Source organism: Mesoplodon densirostris, chromosome 11 (genome assembly GCF_025265405.1).
Source record: "Mesoplodon densirostris isolate mMesDen1 chromosome 11, mMesDen1 primary haplotype, whole genome shotgun sequence".
Lineage (NCBI taxonomy): Eukaryota > Metazoa > Chordata > Mammalia > Artiodactyla > Ziphiidae > Mesoplodon > Mesoplodon densirostris.
Window position 1 is genome coordinate 35,353,428 of NC_082671.1, and position 22,954 is coordinate 35,376,381.

A 22,954-nucleotide genomic window follows, 5' to 3' on the forward strand; every position below is an offset into this window, starting at 1 on the left:
CCCCTAGGTGAGTTAGGTATCTGGAAAGACTGGGGATATTGTCCAGCATTTCTTGGGGATAGTTCATCTGCTTTTTACAGCTGCATGCTAAGGACAGAAAAGCAGTAAGCAGGGAAAAGAGAAAGCTATATCCTGGATGCGGGGAGTACTGTGCTGAAGAGCCCAGTGGGACCTGTACCTCTGACACCACCAGGACAAACGCCAGCAGAGTGGTGCCTGGTGTGTCCGGGAGCTTCAAAGGGATAAGGAGGGCCACCACTAGGTAGGGCCCCCAGCAGCAGGCTCCCAGGTCAAGGCCTCCCACACCACTGGCTCAACTCACACAGTCAGCCCCCAGGAGACAGGCCCACCAGGCTGCACTGCGAGCAACCAGCCAGGAGCGAGCTGATTCGAGGGCACCAGCCATCATACTGGACCCTGAACCTGCTGGGCAGTGGATGAGTAAAAATAGTACAGCAACTCTAAGAGCAACTCTATTAGGAAGTTTGCTGTGAGAGAAACAATGTGCGACTTTGCAAGCCAGATAATAGCAGGGGACAGGACCTGTGGTTCCAGGTCTTGGGATCTTTGGTGACACTCTAACCAAAAGTAATGCCATCTAGAAGCTAGGAAGGGGCCAGTGGGAAGGAGAGGTCTGTTCTATGAGCATCATGAGAGCTGCACTGGCCGTTGCTTCTGGCTTACCTTAGCACAGACTCAATAAAAAACATACGAAATGGAACATTATTTTAGCCAAGGATGGGCTAAGAGCAAACATCCACATTCAAACTTATAAACAATGAAAATGCTTATAAGCAGTGAAAAGGGACTCCACTTCTACAAAAGACCTACAAGAGTACCTGTTTTCCTTAACCGAAAGAAATCCAAAGAGGATTTTCATTTTTACAAAAAAGGCGAAAAGCAAAAATAGCATTCAGCCTTTGTTTTGCAGTGAGTCCCATATAGAGGCAACACACACACACACACACACACACACACACACACACACACACACACACACACACACACACACACACACACACACACACACACACACACACACACACACACACACACACACACACACACCCCGAGCAGTGATAGTGGCGCCACCAAGCCCTTTCCCCTGGAACTGCATCTCCACATCAAGCCACCTTAGCTTTGATCTTGTCTGTGAGTGTCTGTGAGTTATCTCCATTTATTCTGTGCATTTGTTAGCAAGATGAGTCCTAAGGTAATTGCTTCTTTGCTTGACACCATTCCAGCTTATGAAAGGTTTCAAAGGAATGCTGTACTTTCAAATAGTGGGGGATAACTATACATGTACATATATAATCAATTATCAAGCTCTTACTACATGTCAGGCATTGATCTTGGTATTTGGAACAAAGCAAATAAAGTCCTTGCTCCACGGATCTTGTCTTCTAGCTCAAGGAGAATAACAAGTGATGAACAATACATATATCACAGGTCAGAGGGTGATAAGTAAGTACTATATGGAAAATGACATGATGTAAGAGGATAGGGAGAGATGGGAGATGGTACTATTTTACTTAGGGTCGTCAGTGAAAGCATCTCTGATAAGGTAACATTTTAGCAGACTCGAAAGAAGCAAAAAGCATGCGGAAATCTCCAGGCAAAGGGCCCAGCAGATGCAAAGGCTCTAAGTGGAAACATTTGGGGCACAGCAAGAGGGCAGGTAGCTGCAGCAGTGACATGGGCAAGAGCTGGGAAGTCACAGGGATAAGGTCAGAGGGACAGCTAAGACCACGTTAAGGAATTTGAATTTTACTCTGAGTAAGTTGGGAAACCAAGGCTTAGATGCTTCAAAGGTACCAAACCAAGAGTGGAAGGTTACAACCAACCCTGCACACCCTTTATTTTTTTTTACAGTCTCAATGTATATGCATTTTTACACCTTTCCTAATTCACATTGAGCTAAGCACTGTGGAAGGCAAAGCTGACCAAACACAAGCCGTGGTCTCTATTCTGTGAGTCTCGTTTGGGTGAAAATTCACACTCCAGGAAACCTTTCAACCCCACAGTAAAGAGCACGTGTTGCATGTTTTCCTTTTGCCCCTCAGATCCACTCTTCCCCACACTGCTCTGGGCTACACGGGACTTTATAGATGGCATCAATGGGCTCCCACGCCCACGGGCTTCCAAGTGGATTTAGCTAATGGAAGTTTCTGGTAAGAGACCCAAGGCTCGAGGACAATGAGGTCAAGCTCTTGATCTCCCTGGCTTTCCCCATGCCAGCCTGCCACAGACCAGCCAGGTCCCTTGACCTCAGCTCTTGTCAGGCAGTCCTTTCCTACAGCTACAGCTTGGAGTTCTGGACACCATTCAGTCCCCTCGCCCCTTCAAGCCTACAGGTGGTAAGGGTTTCCTGCAGTTGCAAGCTCCATGGTCCTTCATTTTCCCTTGCTGATTTCTCTTCACCCCACCCATACTCTTGTATGTAATCTTTTAATTAAACTCTGATTGTGCCATTTTTTTTTTTTTTGCCGGATCCTAACCAATACAGAGGATAACATATATATATATATATATATATATATATATATATATATATATATATATATATATATATATATATATAGTCCTGTATAGTGTAGGTTATGGGACCTAGATAGCATATAACTCTAGAGGGCTAGGAGAATCTGTGTTGTTGGAAGAGTCAGAATGGGATTCCTGGAGAAGATAGAATTTGATCTGGGCCTCAGAAAATGGGCGGGCTTCTCCTAGGCAGAAGAAAAAGCACTCCCAGGCCAAGGGAACGATTCGAGGGAAGGCAGAGAAGCGGGAATCAGCACTGCAGAAGCAGCAGCCCCAAGAGTAAAGACTGGAACTGAGGAGGACAGAAAACAAGATGGCGGGTGGCAGAGTAGGTGCACCCGGGTCCCGGATTGCAGTGGAAGCCGGACAGGAGAGTTTCCACTTGGTGTGAATGGAAACACCGGACCACTGGAGCTCTCCGAGCAGTGAGTCACCTGAGAAAAGTGCTAAGCAAGGAATGTAGATCAATTTGGCTGCGGAGTGTTAGAGAGACTGGAGTGGGGAAGAAATAGAAACTGAAACAACCAGTTTGGAGGTGGTTTCCAGAAGTAGCTGAGGTGGGTGCCACGGAGAGGCAGGGGCAGATACTGTTTATTTTGATGCTTTCTCTAGAGCCCAAGAGAGGGGTCTTTGAAATGATGAGAAGCCAGAAGTAATGGAAGGGCCAGATGTTTGCCTTGCTACCTCTGGGTTTCAAAAGCATACACAATTCTTCAAGCTGCTTATCTAAGCATTTTGCAATAAAGCTCATTAAAATGACCTGCTAAAAGTGAGACATAGTTAAGAAATGACAGGTCAGGAAAGGCTGGAATTCCAAAAGATTCCCCCATCACGTCCTTTCTTAGTGGCCTGTAGACAGGATTTATCAATCACTCAAGGAGAAAATAAGGTATAATAAATAAGGAATAAATAGTGTGCTCTGGAGGCCAGCTTTATTAACCGTTGTCTCATCTATGGAGAGGATTGGTACACTGGCTTCTGTCTGATGTTGGGTACAGAATGCTGAAATTCCAACTAAGGAGCACATGTCGTTAAAATAAAATGCAAAAATCTGAATATAACCCTCCCCTCCCCCTCTTTTCACTTTATTATCTTGCTTTTAAAGAGGTATTATAAAGAGATGAAGGCGAGGGACACTCAGGTGCACCAACAGGATATGGAATGATCCATGCCCCAGTTCACTAAGTAGCCCTGGACATTAAGGTCCCATACACCTTGGAGGTATGGGCTGTTCCTGCATCTTTGGACCCCGTAACTCCAGGTCTCCATAAACCAAGTCCTGAGATACAACTTTTGGTCTCCTTTGGATATATCAATAGGTCTGAGACAGGGAGAGTTCAGAGGAGTCTGGTTGATTACATAATGTTCATTATAGACCAGCGATAATCAGGGAAACCCAAAGATGCTAGACTAACTCTGTTTCTGAGGGCTTCCTAGACCTGGGTTAGACCTGGGTTCTAAGGCTGAGGCACCCTCCCAGAGAATAGAGGTAACACCTCAGCTACCTGAGGACCCTCAAAATAATAGCTAATACTTATATATAAGCAGTATGTCAAGGCAGTATTCTAAGAACTTTAACCCTGTGAACTAATGTAATTCTAACAATGATCTTGCATGGTAGATACTATTAGTCCCATTTTAGAGATGAAGAAACTTAAGCATAGAAATGAAACTGTGGGTAATTATAAGTCAAATCCATTTCACCTGCCTTCACTAATCAAGGTTGTTTTTAAGACTGGCATGTCCTCCAAGTAGCAGTAGCCTAAACAATAAGATGTTTGCCTGAATTGTTTTAGGGAACTTGGAGTCAGCTGTGTCTAGCTGGAGCTCAGCTGGTTAGGACTAGGTAGGCCCACCGACCCTCCAACTGGGCATGCGCGAGTGTTTGCTGGGTGACCTTTTGACCTCAGAGGGCCAAAAACTCCACCCTCAGGTGGTGTTAAGAACCTCCGTGTTTGAACCTGTAGAGACCTGGAACTTAGTTGTGCCTGAGCAGAACCACAATTACCGCCCCTTTTTCTAATCATCTTCCCCTACGCTCCCCACGCCTTAGGACCGACCTGCAACTTCACTCCTCATCCCATTAATACCCAGAGCCCCTGGCCTGCAAGGCGGGAGTTGGAACTTTCTCCTTGCTTGGCTGCTGACCTCTGTGACTCAGTGTTTTGGCTTGCTGTGCATCAGGCAAAACAAATCTGGTTCAGTAACAGAGAGGTTAATTAACTTGCCCAAGGTCACACAGCTAAGACATGACAAGGTAAGTACTCTGGCTCTAGCGTCTGTGTGGGTGCTGCTCTCAGCACTGGCTAGATATTTGACCAGATCATCTCCATGATGACCTCAATCTCATTATTACCATCAATAACATTTCATGCACGAAATGAACTTTTTGCAGAAGCCTCATGTTTATATGGTCATCCAGCTCTCTGGTTATCCACAGTAACCAATAACTCAAGGCAAGCTTATGTGATAGATGAGAACAGCATGATGAAAAGAGCAAAGTGGCATGTCCAGAGCCACAGGTAAGGGTAGAGGAGGCACCAGCATTAGAACCCAGGTTTGTCAACTGCTGATACATTTTTTCCCCAAAGTATTATAAAATTTCCTCCACTTCAGAGATGAAGGGATAGATACTCCTAAAAGCACATGCCACATAACTGGAAAGTGTTGATACATTGGGACTTTGGGGACAAATTTTTATTGTGGTTTCCCCAAGAATGATTTGAGTCTGGTCTTCATTAAAGACTTGACTTTGCCAAATTCACAAAATGTCCAAAGACAAGTAAATTATTTCTTCTTTATCCTATTGTAGCAAATCAGCCCTTCTGCCTCAAGCAAATGGAAAAGAGGAGGAGTCTATAGCAATAGAAGTGGGTTCTCTCCACCAATATGGCCTTCCCATGGTGGAGTCTAGACCACCCTAGGTTCCTGGGGAATTGCTTTCCATTAAATCATACATTTACGCATATCTACACACATTCAGGTTAAAGTCTGACTTGACAATGCTCTAGCTCATTAAGATAGTATAAACAATCAGTGGATCATCTAAGCCAGAAACCCACTTTGGTCTTCAATTACCTTGGCAAAAGCAAGAGAAATCATTTTTGGTGATTGGATAATTTGGGTAGTTGTTAAATAGTCCTGGACAGTTCTTAACACTTTTATATTCCAAAATATCTTGGTTTGAAGAAAAGCCACTTTAAATATCATTACAGACAATACACTGTGCTTGCTAGTTATCTCTCACTTCATAATAATGGATAGGCCCACTGTTCACACAGCAGCGTTCTCTAATGAAGGTTTTGAAATACAGAAAACCTAAAGTCCAGTGAACAAACACTTGCATTTAGCACATGTGCAGGTGAATGGCCCTTGATCAGCATCTCCAGCTGGCATAAATAATAAAAATTAGCCAAGAAATAATGAACGACTGGTGGGCAGATAATAACAGATACAGAGAAGAGATTAAAGGGGAGTTTGTTAAGTGGTCAGTAAAAAGAAGATTGCTTTGTGGAGAAAGAAAATATAGTTTTCTCATGATCTGGAAGGGACAAAAAAGAAGGTAGCTGGCAGGCTAGAGAGAGTAATGTTTTTAAAGAACAGCAAAAGAGAAGTAAATCATAATGCTAGTACCAGTAAGAATGAAGAGGAAAGAAGTGGGTGTGAGCAAGAGTGAGAGAGGAGAAGGGGGAGAAACCTTACAGAAATTTTTATAAGGAAGAAGAGGGACATGATGAAATGTATGAGGTGAGGCTGAGTGTGAGATAAAAGTGAGGAAACAGGGCTTCCCTGGTGGCGCAGTGGTTGAGAGTCCGCCTGCCGATGCAGGGGACGTGGGTCTGTGCCCCGGTCCGGGAAGATCCCACATGCCGTGGAGCGGCTGGGCCCGTGAGCCATGGCCGCTGAGCTTGCGCGTCCGGAGCCTGTGCTCCAAAGCCGGAGAAGCCACAACAGTGAGAGGCCCGCGTACGGCAAAAAAAAAAAAAAAAGTGAGAAAACAAAACATAGCCCTGTAGTAGAACCAGAATGCTCGAATCAAATGATTTTCTTATAATACACACAGTTGGGCCTGGGGCTTACCTTATCTAAGGGTTCTTTCTGCTGCTTTGTCTGCCTCTTTCCACTTGGAGCTATCTGTGGTCCCCCTCTCACTGGGGTTGTTCCATTCCAGTTCTCTGATTTCCCTTCTCTCTCTTCTCCCAACAATGCTTTATTATCTTTAAACCTGCCAAATGTTAACCTGCCAAATGTTTCATGTAATACATACTTTAGAGAAAAGAATTCCTCGATTGCTTTCTCCTGGAGCTATGTGTCAAGCTCTGTGCTAATGTTTTGCCTGAACCATCTCTTTAAATCCTGACACAACCCAGTGAAGCAGCTATATTATTATCCTGAGTTAAGAGACCAGGAAAGGGAGGCTTCAGAGATTTGCTAATAATGGACAGTGAACAGATTTGGATTCAGGGAAATCCAAAGCTCACTCTTATCCACCTAGAACGGATTAAGAGGGAGATGGCATATATTTCTCAGACTGTATATTGCTGTGGGGGCATGGAGGATGCTCACACAGCTCCTTCTGACCTAATAGTGTCATCTTCACTTCCCTGCTGATACTTCTGTACTCCCCTCCATAGCTGGGCAGTGGAAAAGCAGAGAAATCCTCTCTATAGAAGTCCTGCCATCAGCACGCTCAACCCAAGCAGAATCCAGGGCCTCTTCCTCTTTTGCTGTAGGTCTGTTTCCATGGTGCTGTTTCCCGGCTTGGCCCAGATTTTGCCTTCCCTTGTGTGCCTATCTCAGTTGAACAGAATTGCTTCCTTTAACTACTGAGCTATTAAAACAGCATTTGGGAAATGATGAAGCAAGACCCAGGGGATTTATGCAAAGAAATGCTGTATCAGGTCTTCCCTGGCAGTCTAGTGGTTAAGACTCTACAACTAAGATCCCACATGCTGCACTGCGTGGCCAAAAAAACCAAAACCAAAAACAAAGTGCTGTATCAACTATGTGAACTGGTAGAGAATTACCTGCTTCTGATGTGATTCAGTCAAGTATCATCTTGTTTGTAAATGAAAATGTTAACTAATAATCTAATTTAGTAGAGAAAGATTATCCAACACCAAGAACCTACTATCTTTTTCAGATCTTTGAAACAAACAAAAAAGCATCTACCACATGGTATTTGAGTTTTTCCTCCTTGAGAAATAAAAAGTCAGCCTAATCTTTTGCAGTAAGCACACCTTTATCTAAAGCTGTTGTGGATTGAGAACACAGTTAGATCTCATTAGATGACTAGACATCCATAACCCAGTTATTTAGCAAGAATAAAATAATACAACGACCCTCTAAAAAGAAATAATCTATAACCTGATAAGGCAAGGGGAAAGAGAAAGACACCTCCCTTTCCCCCCTTTTTTCAATAAAAGGAGATTCACATGAAGCTAACTGGTAGTAAAGGGTATCTAAAAGGACCGTTTACAAAGAGTAAATCAGGGAGAAGCGCTAATATCCTGAAATCCTACAGGGTTTTACAAAGTGCCAAAGAAATCACTGAGCAAACACAGGGCTAGCAGACATCTGCGCCAGAGCCCACAGCAGAGAACTTCCTTATTTGTGAGAAGGGTCACATTTTCAGCAGCAGCTTCTGACCTCAGGTTTACCCCTTCTTAGCCCTATGTCAGCAAATCTCTCCAAAGTTTGCAAAGTAAGACCTGTTCCATTTACAGGTAAGTAACCAAGACACATTTGTCAGCTTCCCCTTGAGCCAAGCTCTTCCACTTCACTTTTTCCTCCATAGTTTTCCACACATCTTTTCCCTAGTCATGAAACGTTCTCCTGAAGGCATCTGGGATTATCTACAAACTAGGGGTGTGGGTGAAATTAACTAAAATGATCCTTCCTCTCTCTAAATTCTAAGTCATTTTCTATTTTCATCTGGAGCAAGATACTTTTTTAAATCCCCACCAAAAACCTGAGAACATTTTGATTTGTCACTGGTGGGACCACATAGAAAGTGATTTGAAGTCTCCATCTGCACCTCGCTCTCCTAGGAACCGGAGCTAACACTAGGCAGACTTAAGTGACACCACACACCTCCAGTTCATCTCCTTTCCAGAGACTTCCAGAGCCTCTGTTGTTTCTTCTTGCTCTTGCTGTCTCAGCTCCCTGCCCCTGTTGGGGAAACAAACAATTTTTTTTTTAAAGTTACTCTCTTGCATCAGGTGTTAGCTGGTAAGTGTTTTAAGACATTACCCCACTCTGGGGATATCTGTTTTCTCAATTATTTTACAAAAAGAAAATGAAGACACCCCCGCACCCAGTCTATCTGTGTGAGTAGAAATGAAGCCACCATAGGGCAAGAGTCTCTAAGGAAAGTTTCCTGGAAGATAGAACTCTTCCCAGATCTTTCTCAAATCACAGCACCTGAACACTGGTCCAGCTGTCTGCTTAGGTTAACCCAGCTTAGAGGACACCAGGATCCGAACAGAAGGATTTTAAGCATTCCCCTAAAACTGTTCACTCATCCAGTATGCTTGCTTTTTAATGGAAATTTCTATATTGAATGATGGAGAAAATGAGTTATAGGAAAGACTATGAAGACTGGCCTTAATCATAATGAAAATTTCTCCCTCTACTTGTTCGTTCCCGTTAGAACCAGTCCTTTCCCATCAGCCTATATAATTTCTGAAGCTGAACATCCTTAGAAAAATATTTCAGGAGAATCTTTCAAAATGTCAACCTATTTGGAAGCAGCAGGGCATGACTGTCTTATTCTGCATCATACTTAATTTAATGTAGACTGCAGTTTGAGAAGATTTATGCAAGAATAGTAACAAAAGTCAATAACTTTCATTATTAAAAAAACTGAAAAGGAATTATTTTTATTATATTATTACCTTATACTTACTCTTTTGTATTTGAATATGAGGACTTCATATTGAAACAGAAACTCCAGGCCACACACACAAAAGAATGGTTTCTCCTGTGTAGGAGAAATAATTGTCATAACTATGTTGGAATTTAGTGGCTCGGTTTAGTCAATAATTAAAACTATTTGTATATAAATGGTAGCGTTAGAAGTTGTGAAGTGGGGGCCTAAAGACCAAAAGCAACTTGCACGTACATTTTGTTTGGCTTACATAGTGCTGTTTGGAAATGTGAACTAAATGCCAACATTTAAAAATCAGGAGATTTCAGGGCTTCCCTGGTGGCGCAGTGGTTAAGAATCCGCCTGCCAATGCAGGGACATGGGTTCGATCCCTGGTCCGGGAAGATCCCACATGTCACGGAGCAACTAAACCCGTGCGCCACAACTACTGAGCCCACGTGCCACAGCTACTGAAGCCTGCGCACCACAACTACTGAAGCTCATATGCCTAGAGCCCGTGCTCTGCAACAAGAGAAGCCACCACAATGAGAAGACCACGCACCGCAACAAAGTGTAGTCCCTGCTCGCGGCAGCTAGAGAAAGCCTGTGCGCAGCAACAAAGACCCAACACAGCCAAAAATAAAAATAAATAAATAAAACTTTTTAAAAATCAGGAGATTTCACGTAAATATCTAGATTTCTGGCAATCAGACAAGATCTTACTGCTCTGTGCTCCCAGTCTTGTATGGCAATGAAGAACACCCCAACTCCCTTTTGGAGGGAACCTGTGCCCAGCTGATGGATCACCACAGTCCCTACCACTTCCTGTTATTGTGCATGTGTGTGCGCACAAGGCTGACTTTACCCATTGACACTACCTGCCTTTCTCCAACAGGCATCTGGGTTTTTAACCTCTACTTTATGTTTTGTATTTCCTGAAATTTCCTCACCGCCATTCCCCGTTGCTCCAAATTTATGTCTTCATTTCTTTTTTCATTTCTTATGCTCCACTTCTTGGTGCTGTTGCCATCACTGACAGAGGTCAATTGCAATTTGAGTATTCATGCTGAGGCCTTTCAAACTAGTTTTGTGCAAAAAAATACATATCTGGCACAGGAAACATTGTTTCCCTGTGTGCTTGAAAATCAAACGAATTTATACAGTACCAAAGAGTGTGGAAACCCTCAAGACCACGGCCTATTTGAAATCAAACTGCAGTTAAATCTGCTCTCTTTTGCCCTTTGGTGCCTGTTGCAGCTGCTGTAGGAGAGTTAGCTCTGTTTGGGACTCTTTCTACTCATCATAAGCATACAAATTATATCCTTCCTGTTAGTGTTCTACTTTCTCTGAAAGCAGCGTTGAGGTTCAGAATTTCTTAGAGAAGTTCATAAACATGTTTTCTATCAAGTAGCAATTGAAATATGTCTCAGTACTATAGAAGCACTTAGCTGGAAGGACTATATTCAGAATGCAGAGGGATCAGAAAGCCATCTGCTTATCCCACATTGCTGCTTAGATAGCTAATAAATAGGTATCTCGAACTTAACGTGTCTAATATCGCATGTCTAATTCCATCTCTCTAAATCTGTTTATCCCAGCAGGTTCCCTATTTAGCAAATGGCAACTCCAGCCTTTCAGTTGCTCAGGCTGAAAACCTTGGAGTCATTCTTGATTTCTCTCTTGCTCTTACACCTCACATTCCATCCATTTGCAAACCCTGTTTGTTATACATCCAAAAATGTCCAGAATCCATCCATTTCTCACTACTGTCATTAATATCAGCATAACCAAAGGCACCATTATCTCTCACCTGAAGTACAGAAATAGCCTGCTCTCCCTTGTCACCTTTAGTTTATCCTCTACACAATAGCCATACTGCTCTCTTTAAACGGTAAGATTGTGTCACTCTTCTTCTCAGAACTCCCCAAGTTTCCCATTATCCAGACTAAAAGCAAAACCCTTAGAGTAGCCCAAGTTCCTATATGATGTACATGCTCTCCCCTCACGTCCTTATGTCTCTAAACTCACATCCTGTTACACCCTACCTTGCTCACTTTGCTCCAGCCAGACTGTCTGTCCCTCAAACACGCCCCACATGCCCCACATCAGAGCTTTTGTGTCTCTGGGTCCTTTACCTAGAACGCTCTTCTCCTAGAAAACCCCCATCTCCTTGAGGTCTTTGCTAAATGTCCTCATGGTGAAGTCTTCCCTGACAACTCTATTTAATGAGTTTTCTTTTTGTCACATAGTGTATTGTCCTCACTTGTTTTCTCTTAGTCTCCCTTCACAATGTATACACTCCATTATGTAAACACTGTGCAATATATACTCTCCACAATGAATCATTGATGAGGGCAGGGACTTTTCCATTGCTCTTTTCAGTACCCAGGACAGTGCCTGAGACATATAGCTCCTCAATAAATATTTGATGAATGAACTAGGTAGAAATGCCATCAATGTAAAGTTTTCTATTTTCATTACTAAAGTCTGCAAAGAAGAATGCATGCTTCCAATCATGAGCATATTTGTGAGATATTTAAAAGAACAGAAGCCAAAATAAAAAGCTTTATTTCTTACATTTTCTGGACATGAGTAGCTATTCCTGGTTTGTCAAAGTTAATGTCTCCTGCTGAATTCCAAACATGTGGAGCTTTAATACCTTAAAGGAAAATTCACCATTTCAAGTTAAGCCATACAAAGGGGTCAAGGATTCCGTTTTGCTATTACAGTGACTCTGCTTGCTCTTGTCAACTGCACCAAGGAGTCCAATGCTTCTTAAGTAAGACACTTTGGGGAGGCGTGCTTAGGCTGTTAGGACTGTGGGCCATCTTTCTGGGTCTGAGTTCCACTCTGTTAATTCAGGGGCATCATTGACTTCTGCATTTGTTTTGTTCAATTCGTTAAACAAGGAGGCCATTGCACTGAGGTGGCTCTAATACCTTAGTAGCACACGTACATTAGGAAACCAAAATCTTAGCCTATCCATCCCTCAAGCTTAAGATGTTGAAACCTAAGGACAACGTACCACAAACAGGAAACTAGGCTTTTCCAAATAAGGCAAATGCATAAGCTATAGCCAATCAAATAATGTCCTTGCCTTGCTTCTGAATCTTCTCTCTAAAAGTCTTCCCCCCAGCTCCTGCTGGTGGAGTGCTCCTAGCCATGCCTAACCGGGCACTGCCTGATTCAAATTGATTTTTGCTCAAATCAGCTCTTAAAATTTTTCATAGTCTTCCAATTATCTTTTAATAGTTCTAACACCTTAATGTGGGTTCAGACGTTACAACTGTTAGGCCTAAATTATTTAAATGCAGCGTGCTTCTTCTGAACTTGAAAAAAATATACCTGCAGGAAAAAGACAAAAACAAAACACAACAGAGAAGTAGAAACAATTAGAAAACAAAACAAAATGGACACAGATTGAACATCTTAAAGTTTCTAACTGTTAATGTGTCAGAGTTAATGTCAACATGGATGTGAACCTTGTTCATTTCATATGCCATTAAATAAGTTAAAACAGGATGTGACCAATTGTCCAATGTGATTATTAATTCTGGAGTTGGTATTCACCTATTTCAGGGAATTTTTTAATGCTGACTTTTCTTCAAAGCACTGTGAGACAATGCAAGACTTGCTAGATAATAATAGATAATATTTACAAAGCTCTCACCCGGAATGTGCACTGTTCCCAGGGCTTACATATATTAACTAATTGCAATGCTATCAAGTGGAGATTGTTGTACAGGAGGAAAAACTTGTCCTTGAACCTCTTAGAGTCCCTGGCTGGGTCAGAAAATTTAACTGACAAAGACAGATTAATAGGAGTAAAACATATACGTTTGATTATATTTTTACACTATACATGGGAGCCTTCACAAGATCTGAAGAAGTGACCAGAGCAGGAAGCTTTAATACATTTTAGACAAAGAAACAATAAATTTGTGAAGAATTGACAAGACAAAGGGCTTGGGCTAGGAGTAATAAGTGGTGAAGAATTAATTAGGAAGAATAGGTCGAGTTTAACAAGGTTTGTTTGTACAGATTTCTTGGCCCCCAATTCCCTGTCTCTGGTGATAAGAATGTCTTCCTTCCTCCTGGTACCGGGAGGGCATCTCACGTGGGAGTTTTACAACCTGTTTCAGGGAAGAAGGGCAAGGGCGGGGAGGTCAGAGTGACCTTCCTGCTTCTGCTGGGTTTTAAATTCCTTCAGTTTAAGATATTTAACATGTCAAGGTGCCATATTTTACATAGCATGTCCTGAACACTATCACTGTTATTATCTCCATTTTACAGATGAGGGGACTGAGGCAAAAAGAGGTTAAGTAACTTTGCCTAAGGTCACAGAGCTAGGTAGTTGTAGCACCTGGTTTGGACCCAGGTATTCTGGCTCTAGAGCTCATGCTCTTATCCACTGTTACAAAAAAAGAGAATGATACCGTAGTATAATAAGAAATATATTTGTTCTTTGTCCCTGGTTTCTGGCAGATCTCCTAAAATCCTTGAAATTTCCTGAGAGATAAGAGTTGTCTTTTGCTATTCATAAGGAGCTCCTTTGGAGCACACCTGAGTTTATGTTAATAAAGTGGCTTAGATTTGGTCGTCTAGATAGTCGCAAAAAAGAGCTGGTCACCAGAAAGACCAAGTGATTGGAGGGTTGGAACTTCAGCACCACCCACTGACCTCTGAGAACTGGGGGAGAGAGGGCTGAATATTAAACTCTTACCCTGTGGGAGCTGACACTGTCTCCAGGTAGATAGTGTTAGAACTGAGTTAAATTTGTAGGATGCCTAGTAAGTGTCTGCTGAGAACTGGAGAATTACTTGGTGGTATTGGAAAACACACCAGAAACACAAAAACAGAGCTCAAATAATTATTTATAAAGTCTTACTAAAGGTCTTATTTCTTATTCATAAGAAAGTTCTCTAAGTTCTAACCTTACACCTAAAGCAATTGGAAAAGAAGAACCAAAAAAAAAAAAAAAAAACCCCAAAGTTAGCAGAAAGAAAGAAATCATAAAGATCAGATCAGAAATAAATAAAAAAGAAATAAAGGAAGCCATAGCAAAGATCAATAAAACTAAAAGCTGGTTCTTTGAGAAGATAAACAAAATTGATAAACCATTAGCCAGACTCATCAAGAAAAAAGGGAGGACTCAAATCAGTCGAATTAGAAATGAAAAAGAAGTAACAACTGACACTTCAGAAAAACAAAGGATCGTGAGAGACTACTACAAGCAACTATATGCCAATAAAATGGACAACCTGGAAGAAATGGACAAATTCTTAGAAAAGTACAACCTTCCAAGACTGAACCAGGAGGAAAAATAAAATATGAACAGACAAACCACAAGCACTGAAATTGAAACTGTGATTAAAAACCTTCCAACAAACAAAAGTCCAGGACCAGATGGCTTCACAGGTGAATTCTATCAAGCATTTAGAGAAGGGCTGACACCTATCCTTCTCAAACTCTTCCAAAATATAGCAGAGGGAGGAACACTCCCAAACTCATTCTACAATGCCACCATCACCCTGATACCAAAACCAGACAAAGATGTCACAAAAAAAGAAAACTACAGGCCAATATCATTGATGAACATAGATGTAAAAATCCCCAACAAAATACTAGCAAACAGAATCAAACAGGCCATTAAAAGGATCATACACTATGATCAAGTGGGGTTTATCCCACGAATGCAAGGATTCTTCAATATATGCAAATCAATCAATGTGATACACCATATTAACAACTTGAAGGATAAAAACCATATGATAATCTCAATTGATGCAGAAAAAGCTTTTGACAAAATTCAACACAATGTAAAAATCTAACCTCAAGCAACATAAACTCTTCTGGAAATGCTTGTCACCTCCCCACAGTCCCCAGTTCTCTGATATGAAATCCTGAAAGTGACTAGAGATCATTTAACATCAGAAAGGTGGAATAAGGTCATAGAAGGATATTCTGCCCCAGAGATTTTTTTATTGAGGCCTCTACCAGGAGTCTTAGGACATCATCGGATATAGGGAGACGGTAGCCTGGGGTAGCTCTTTACACCTCAGTTACACACCTGGCAGGATTTGACACTGACAGGATGGTTATCCTTCCCAGCAGAAAAACCCAGGAGCTTGTAAAGAACATAACGTTGCCTCTTTGTAAATTCTAGTCACATGTATCAAATGTGCTTTCAGAATACATGTCATCTTGCTACTGCTGCACACTTCTGAAGCAACAACAGTTTTCTGACATTGAAAGTTGTAAATGTATTCCTTCTCAGTCAGCTTTTTGAACATTTTTTTCAGTTTTTAATTTTAAGAACTAAATAAAACTGAATTTCTTTAACTTATTTAATAATTTAGAGAAAATAACTAAAAGGAAAATCAATAATTCATTTCACTTCAAAAGATTTTTATATCTTTTCCATATTGTAACTAACTTTGGAAAAACAAAACTTTTGCAATACCTCTTATTCTTATGCTTAAGACATAGTTTACCAATATAGTTTAAAATTTCTTCCCTAGACATACCATTCTAATATCCCCCATAGCGCAAAGAAAGAGCATTTTGATTATTGTAAGCATTTGTTAAAAGGCTTGTTTAACACACCTTGAGAATCACAGGACAGAGTATTCTTTCTAAGATGTAAATCTGGCCATGTTAAACTCTGTTTCAGGGTTTCCATGACTCCCTACTGCTCTGAGTATAAAGTCCAAATTCTGTAGCATAGAACTGACGGTAAGCAGGAACCACTTCATGCCAGACCTTTGAACATGCTGCCTCCTTCGTTTGAAATGCCTTCTGCACACTCTTCGCACCCTTTCTCCAGATCTCAGTCTGATGATCTTTTTTCCCTGAACACCCCCTAGTAGGACTAGGTTGAGTGCACCCTACTTGTTGCTAGTCTACACATTCACTGAAGATAGAGATTATATTTTCTCTCCCTTGGGCCCCTGGGGTCTAGCACAGTGCTGATACATAGTCTATGTCTGATAAATGTTTGTCCAATCAATGAATCAACAACATTGATCTACACTATCAAAAAGTTGACATGAGACTAATTTAGGTCATATACTTCTTCTAGATACCCAGACAAATGCCATCCATGGCACACTCTCCAATAGTATTTTCCTTTAAAAATATTTGTAATTCATTCCACAAATATTGTTTGAATTTGCCAGGTACTATTCTAGGTTCCTTGGAATACATGTTGGTGAATAAAGCAAGGATCCCTGCCCTGCTGGAACTTATATTCTAACTAGGAGAGAGAAAATAGACATAAGCAATAAGTAATTATATGTGATGTTAGGTGAGAATTATTATGGAAGAAAAAAGTAGAGCAGGGCAAGGGGGTTCAGATATGGTAGGACAGGGTGCGGGTTGCAACTTTAAGTAAGGGAGTTAGGTAGACCTCATTGAGAGGGTGACAACATTTGAGCAAGTATTAGAAAGAGTAAGCACGTGTTCACCCCATGGATGTCGAGGGGAAGAAAACCCAGGCAGAGAACAGCTGATACAAAGACCAGATCCAAGGTAGGAGTTTCTCAGCTTATTCCAGGAACAGCCCAGAGGCCAGAAGGGTTGGAGCAGAATGAATGAAAGGAATGGGGGAGAAGGGTGAGGCAAAGAGGAGGCGGCAGAAGCAGGCACTGGATATGTAGGACCTAAGTTCTACTCCAAGTGAAATGGAGAGCCAGTGCAGGACCCTGGTCAGAGGAGTGGCATACTTTGGCTTACATTTTGAGTATATAAGCCCTATTTGGGAAATGAGCTCTATTTTAGTAAATTAAAAAATGGTCTTTCTTAATTGATGGTTTCCTCTTTCATTTTCTCGTGCAGCCAATTCTGTGCCAAAGAAGAGTCTCCTCCTATATGTCTGAGTCTATCCAGTATTTCTCAGCCAACTTATCTTGGCACACAGGAACGTTATGACCTGTGGCTAGGGTTTTTCCAAAATGCACAGCCAAGTTGATTTTTAGGACACCATCTTAAAATGGGATATAGAAAAATTTAATTTTAATTCTGATTCTTAAATGTTATTTCAAAATAAGTAGTGATAAGAGTTCTTATAAGAAGTGGCACAAGATTAATGATGTGGTATAAGAATTGATAAATATAGCTATATAATTGTCCTGCAGAATGTTACAGCATCATTGAATCAAGTGCTCTGTGTGGACCTCGGGAACAAAGGCAACCTCAGAGAAATCCTCACTTTCAGATTCTAGTCAGTTTTTACCATATCAAAAGAGAATGCATATGTTTATTGGAGCTGGTCCTAGAAATGTTTTTTTTTCTTTTTTTTTTTTTCTGCGGTACACGGGCCTCTCACTGCTGTGGCCTCTCCCATTGCAGAACACAGGCTCCAGACGCGCAGGCTCAGCAGCCATGGCTCACGGGCCCAGCCGCTCCGCGGCATGTGGGATCTTCCCAGACCGGGGCACGAACCCGCGTCCCCCGCATTGGCAGGCGGGCTCCCAACCACTGCACCACCAGGGAAGCCCCCTAGAAATGTTTTGACATCAGCCCAAAGGAAAAGCCACATAAAGGGTGTTTCCAAAGTGTACTAAAGAAAATATTTTACAGAAGATGACTATAAATGGATAATAAATCTGACAAAAAAATGTTTAACTGCAAAAAAGAATGCAAAGCAATCATGAAGAACTTAAAATGAATTTCAAGGAGAAAAAAAAGAGAATATTAGAATATTCAGGTGAGAATATAGGAATTTAGTGAAACACACTCTCAAACTGCTTGGCAGTAAGAACAGAGATGTTCTCACACTGTTGGTGAACAGAAAGCAATGTGATACTGTGGATTATAAATCCGAAAAAGTATCACATATATTGGCCTTGTACTTTTACTCCTGGGAACGTTTGTTTAGGAAATAATGCAAAAAAAAGTTAAGTTGCAGTATTATTTTAGAGAGAAATTCTATATATATATTCCAGTGAAAGTAGGGTTAAATAAAATATTTTAAATCCATATAAAGAAGTGTTTACAACTTTAAATACTTTATGAAAAATTAATGATATAGGAAAATACTTATGATAAGGTTGATGAAGGATGAAACAAGGTTCAGATACATGGTCTTGGCACATACAAAAATATGTTAGAAATAAAAACGTAGTGGAAAAACACTAAAGTGTTAATAGTGTTTATCTTTAAAAGGTGATATCACGGGGGAGTATTTTTTCTTGTATTTTTGTACACAGCATTTATAATAAATAACCACGTATAACATTTCTAAAGCTTTTCTATTTTAATATATAAATCTATTTAATATTTTTCACAAGTAAACTTTTAAGATTATTTTAAAATAAAAGTAAAATATATTCAGGGTATAGCTAAGCAATAAAAAAATTAAAATCTTTTGATCTAGTCAATGGTATAACATGAATACAGGCATATAGGATAGACCAGAACACCTTAATTGAAGAGTCTTACGAATTTTCTAGATGTCAAACCATTAGCTTGCCATCAGTCTGAGCAAAATGCATTAGTGACAGTCTATTTGGTGCTAACTGTAGGGTTTTTAACATTTACCAAATTATTAATGCAACTGGCTTTATAGAGATTCTTAAGATAGGCCAAACCTTAAAAGTACTGCCATAGATGCACAGGATAAATATTTCATGTAAATATATGTAAATATTTCATGTAAAAATAACAAGATAAGAAATATTTGTGTAAGAATCTAAACTCTATATGCCTATAAGTGTCCTTGTACTAGGAAGTGTGGAAGAAAACTGATGCAAATTTGCAACTCTTTTTTTCTTTTTTTTTTTTTTGCTGTACGCGGGCCTCTCACTGCCGTGGCCTCTCCCGTTGCGGAGCACAGGCTCCGGATGTGCAGGCTCAGTGGCCGTGGCTCACGGGCCCAACTGCTCCGCGGCATGTGGGATCTTCCCAGACCGGGGCACAAACCCGTGTCCCCTGCATCAGCAAGGGGACTCTCAACCACTGCGCCACCAGGGGAGCCCAATTTGCAACTCTTGATCAACATGTTCAAAATCCTCTACATAGACCTTACACTACTGTTTGCTAGTTTGGTATTTCACTCTTCTGCTAGTTTTGTGCAGTGATAGCCCACCTTAGTGTCAGGTTGGATAAAGGAATCACAGCCTCTCTTTTTGGTGAAGGATGCTTGTTAGTTTTTCAAAGGCAAGCCATTTAATTTTGTTACTAGTAAAAACGGGTATTGATTCTTTTAAGAACATACGCTCTTTGTTTTTGTTTTTTTAATTAAGTCTTCACTCTTGAAAGTCTGGAACATCAGCATTTTTAGAGTGCCGTTCCATTGTAAGGCAGTTGTGTTTAATGAGTTCAAACCTTGAGAGGTTTTCCTTCTTCTGGGAGTCTCTTGGCATAGTTGGTTCAATTGTCCCAAGCCTTCCTCAAAAACAAGTTAAGTGTTTCAGTGTTCAAATCACTTTTCCGACAAAGTGTATTTTCTCTCCAGGTTCAAAGCCTGGTGATTATAATGGTGGGAATTCTGAACATTCTCCTGAAATAAAGCCACCCTAACACTTCTGGGACTTAACATTCAGTTCCCCAGAAAGGCAGTTTCCTAGAAGTGCTCACCAAGTTCCTCCATGTGAGCAGTTCTTTCCCCCAAAGCTTGGTTCTCACCGTGCTTCACCCTTTTGGTGCTTTTAAATAATTTGAACTTGCTCTCCTAAGAGTTGGAACCCTTGATACTAACTAGTTATTGTATACCCCAGTTTTCAGTTTAGTTGGGGTGGACATTAGGTTTTCTTAAATATTGAGACTCCTTCATTCGAGCAATGAAGGCCATGATATGAACCCCACACCATCTCTAGCAAGACACTTGGCATTTCAGAGCACTCCTTAGTCACAAAAAGACACAGTGCTATCACAATTTAACACCCAAAATTGGGGGAGGATGGGAGGTGGGAGAATCCTTTTTCTGTTAAATTCCTTACTTAGCCTGGCAATCACTTACTTTCCTAGATTTCTTTTGAGCCAGTCCATAATCAACTTAGTGGAATATGAGCCAGCTGCCCTGTGGGTGAGTTTGGAAGCAGATCCTTCAGCCCCAGTTAAGCCTCAGATCTGCAGCCCCCACTGACACGGAGATAGCAGCTGCTTAGTTACGTGCTGACATTCTAAACTGCCTTTTAGAATTGCCAGGTCTGCATTCAAGGGGGCAACTTCATGTCATTGTGGCCACCTTGATCTCCCATGGAGAGCAGCTTGCCATGAGAAACGGTTATGGAAATATTCCAGAAAAATTTACTTCTCCATTTAGTCACGGGGAAGAGGTGGGGAGAAGATTTGAGCTTTAAACCTTAAACATTTAGGATTGAAAGAGCTAGTCTCCATATTACTTCTAATTTTATCAAATACTGAGTGTTCTGTGCCAGGAAAGTGTCTACCATTCAGACGATCATCTTGCAGCATGTCTCTTTCGGTGATCTCCTCTGTTTTCGTCCATTTTTTATTTGGTAAGGAATCAAGATACTCAGTGGAATTGAGTTACTCAGCCTACTGAAACGAACGGTTTTGATTTCTAGTCACGGGTGTTCTGCTTGTGTTTACCTGATGTTCCCTCCAGCTAATCCGGAGATAGAGTCATTTTAACATTATTTATATGTAAGTGACACACATACTTTAGAGATTGTCATACCGAGAATGTAAGCCTTTAAATTTTTTAATCTTGTAATCTGTGGCAGTTTTATAGAAATCTGACAGTTAAAGCTGGATAAAGAACCACTATGGTGTGGGTGAGTAAAGAAGATATATTTAAGGGGAAGAGATGGCCTTGAGCAAGACTGTGAGATAGACCCAGGGTTTCTTCGGAGGACTGACAATCTACCTCCCCCTTCCTGACCTCTTCCTCTGGGTACCTGTGATGAGTCATTACCCCAAATAAACTGGCCTAGCTATTTCATCTGAAAGCTCTGGGTGTTAGGTTATTAACATTCTCTCTCTTTTTTTTTTTTATAATAGATAAGGACTGGGGCTTAAAGTAAGATGCCTAGCTTAAAGTTACACAACTCATTAATGACAAACACAGAACTTGAAAACAGGTTTTCTGGTTTAAAATTCCATACTTTTCCATATGCCAGTGATGCCTAAGCTAACACTGGTTTTTATTTTTGTCTGTAAAATGATCTGTAATTAAGGAATAATTGGCTTTTGCATCTTTTTAAAATTGAGGATGTTTATGGCTATTATTAGTAACATCTGCATAGAGGGTCTACTAACATCTCTTTCAGAGTCACTGTGAAGGTAGAATGTGATGAGGTCTGTAAGCCTCCAGGTGTCTGGGCCCTGGAGGTACCCAGTGGTACCCAGTGACCCCTCCCTGGGATTCCAGGACAAAATTTCATGACGCTGTTATTTCAATGTAAGGCTAAGCAAAAACTAAATGTTTTTTCTAGAAGTGTGAAAACCTTTGCCAATGAGCATACAATTTCTGTTTTAATATCAGAACTAATTTACTAACCTCTTGTCAGTAACTAATTTCCTAGGTGCCTTACAATCCCAGTTGTGAACCCACAGAGCATATGCTTCCTTTTCTCGTAATCTGGAATACTCTGGTTCCTTCTGAGAAGGGAAAGGGTGTGTAATTAAGTGACTATTAAGACTTCAGTCTTAATCATTAATATGCCATCTCTTTCTTGGGTATATTTTCCTTTTAAAAAGAAGAACCAAGAGAAAGAAATATTTAACGCAAAGGACTGAATAGGTACTGGTGGAATTTCCAATAACGTATGTGAATAGCACTTGTATAGACTGGGGGAAAGGAGGATATTTTAGGCCTGGAGAGGATGTCTCTCAAATTACCCTAAGAAGAGCTGACTTCTTTGTTTTATATACAGATGATCTTTTACATAATAATTTGAATGGCTTCAGAAAATGAGATAAGAACCTCACGTTTTCTCTTCTGTTTGAAGTGTTGCCCTAGAGTCTACAGACTAAAACTAAAAAACATCATGATGGGAAGCCAAGGCTTTGGGGGTCAGACAAATCTAGATTCACATTCTTAGCCACATACAAGCCATGTGTCCTTAAGCACATTGGCAGCTGAGCCTCAGTTTCTTCCTGTAAAAATACAGGTAGCTCCTTGGAGGAGTGGCTGCAGGATTAAATGAACCGATACAGGGAAAGCATCAACACTAGCTAGCACTTTGCGTTCTGTGCATGATTGCTACTCTATCCCTGTAGTATGATAGTGTGCTCACAAATTCCTTTCTTTCTCCTCTCCAGATAAAAAGGTGCCATCTCTTAGATTTATTTCTTAAAACCAGGGAAATTTCTAGGAACTGGCAGCAGTTAGGAACATGGGGAATGATTTAGAAACTCCCCTAAGAAGTCAGAAAAAGCAATTCTGCAATAGAGATACTCTTCTGCATCCTCAAAAGTTTATTTACTATTCAAAGATCTACACAAGTTAAAGAAAGAAAGATTCATTAGATCCAAATCCTCACTCTCTTTTCCAGGTTCTAAATGAAAAGTCCTCACAGATACCTGTGTGCTGCCCAAGCTGCCAAAACTTGAAACTTACAACCCCCTTGACTTTGTGTT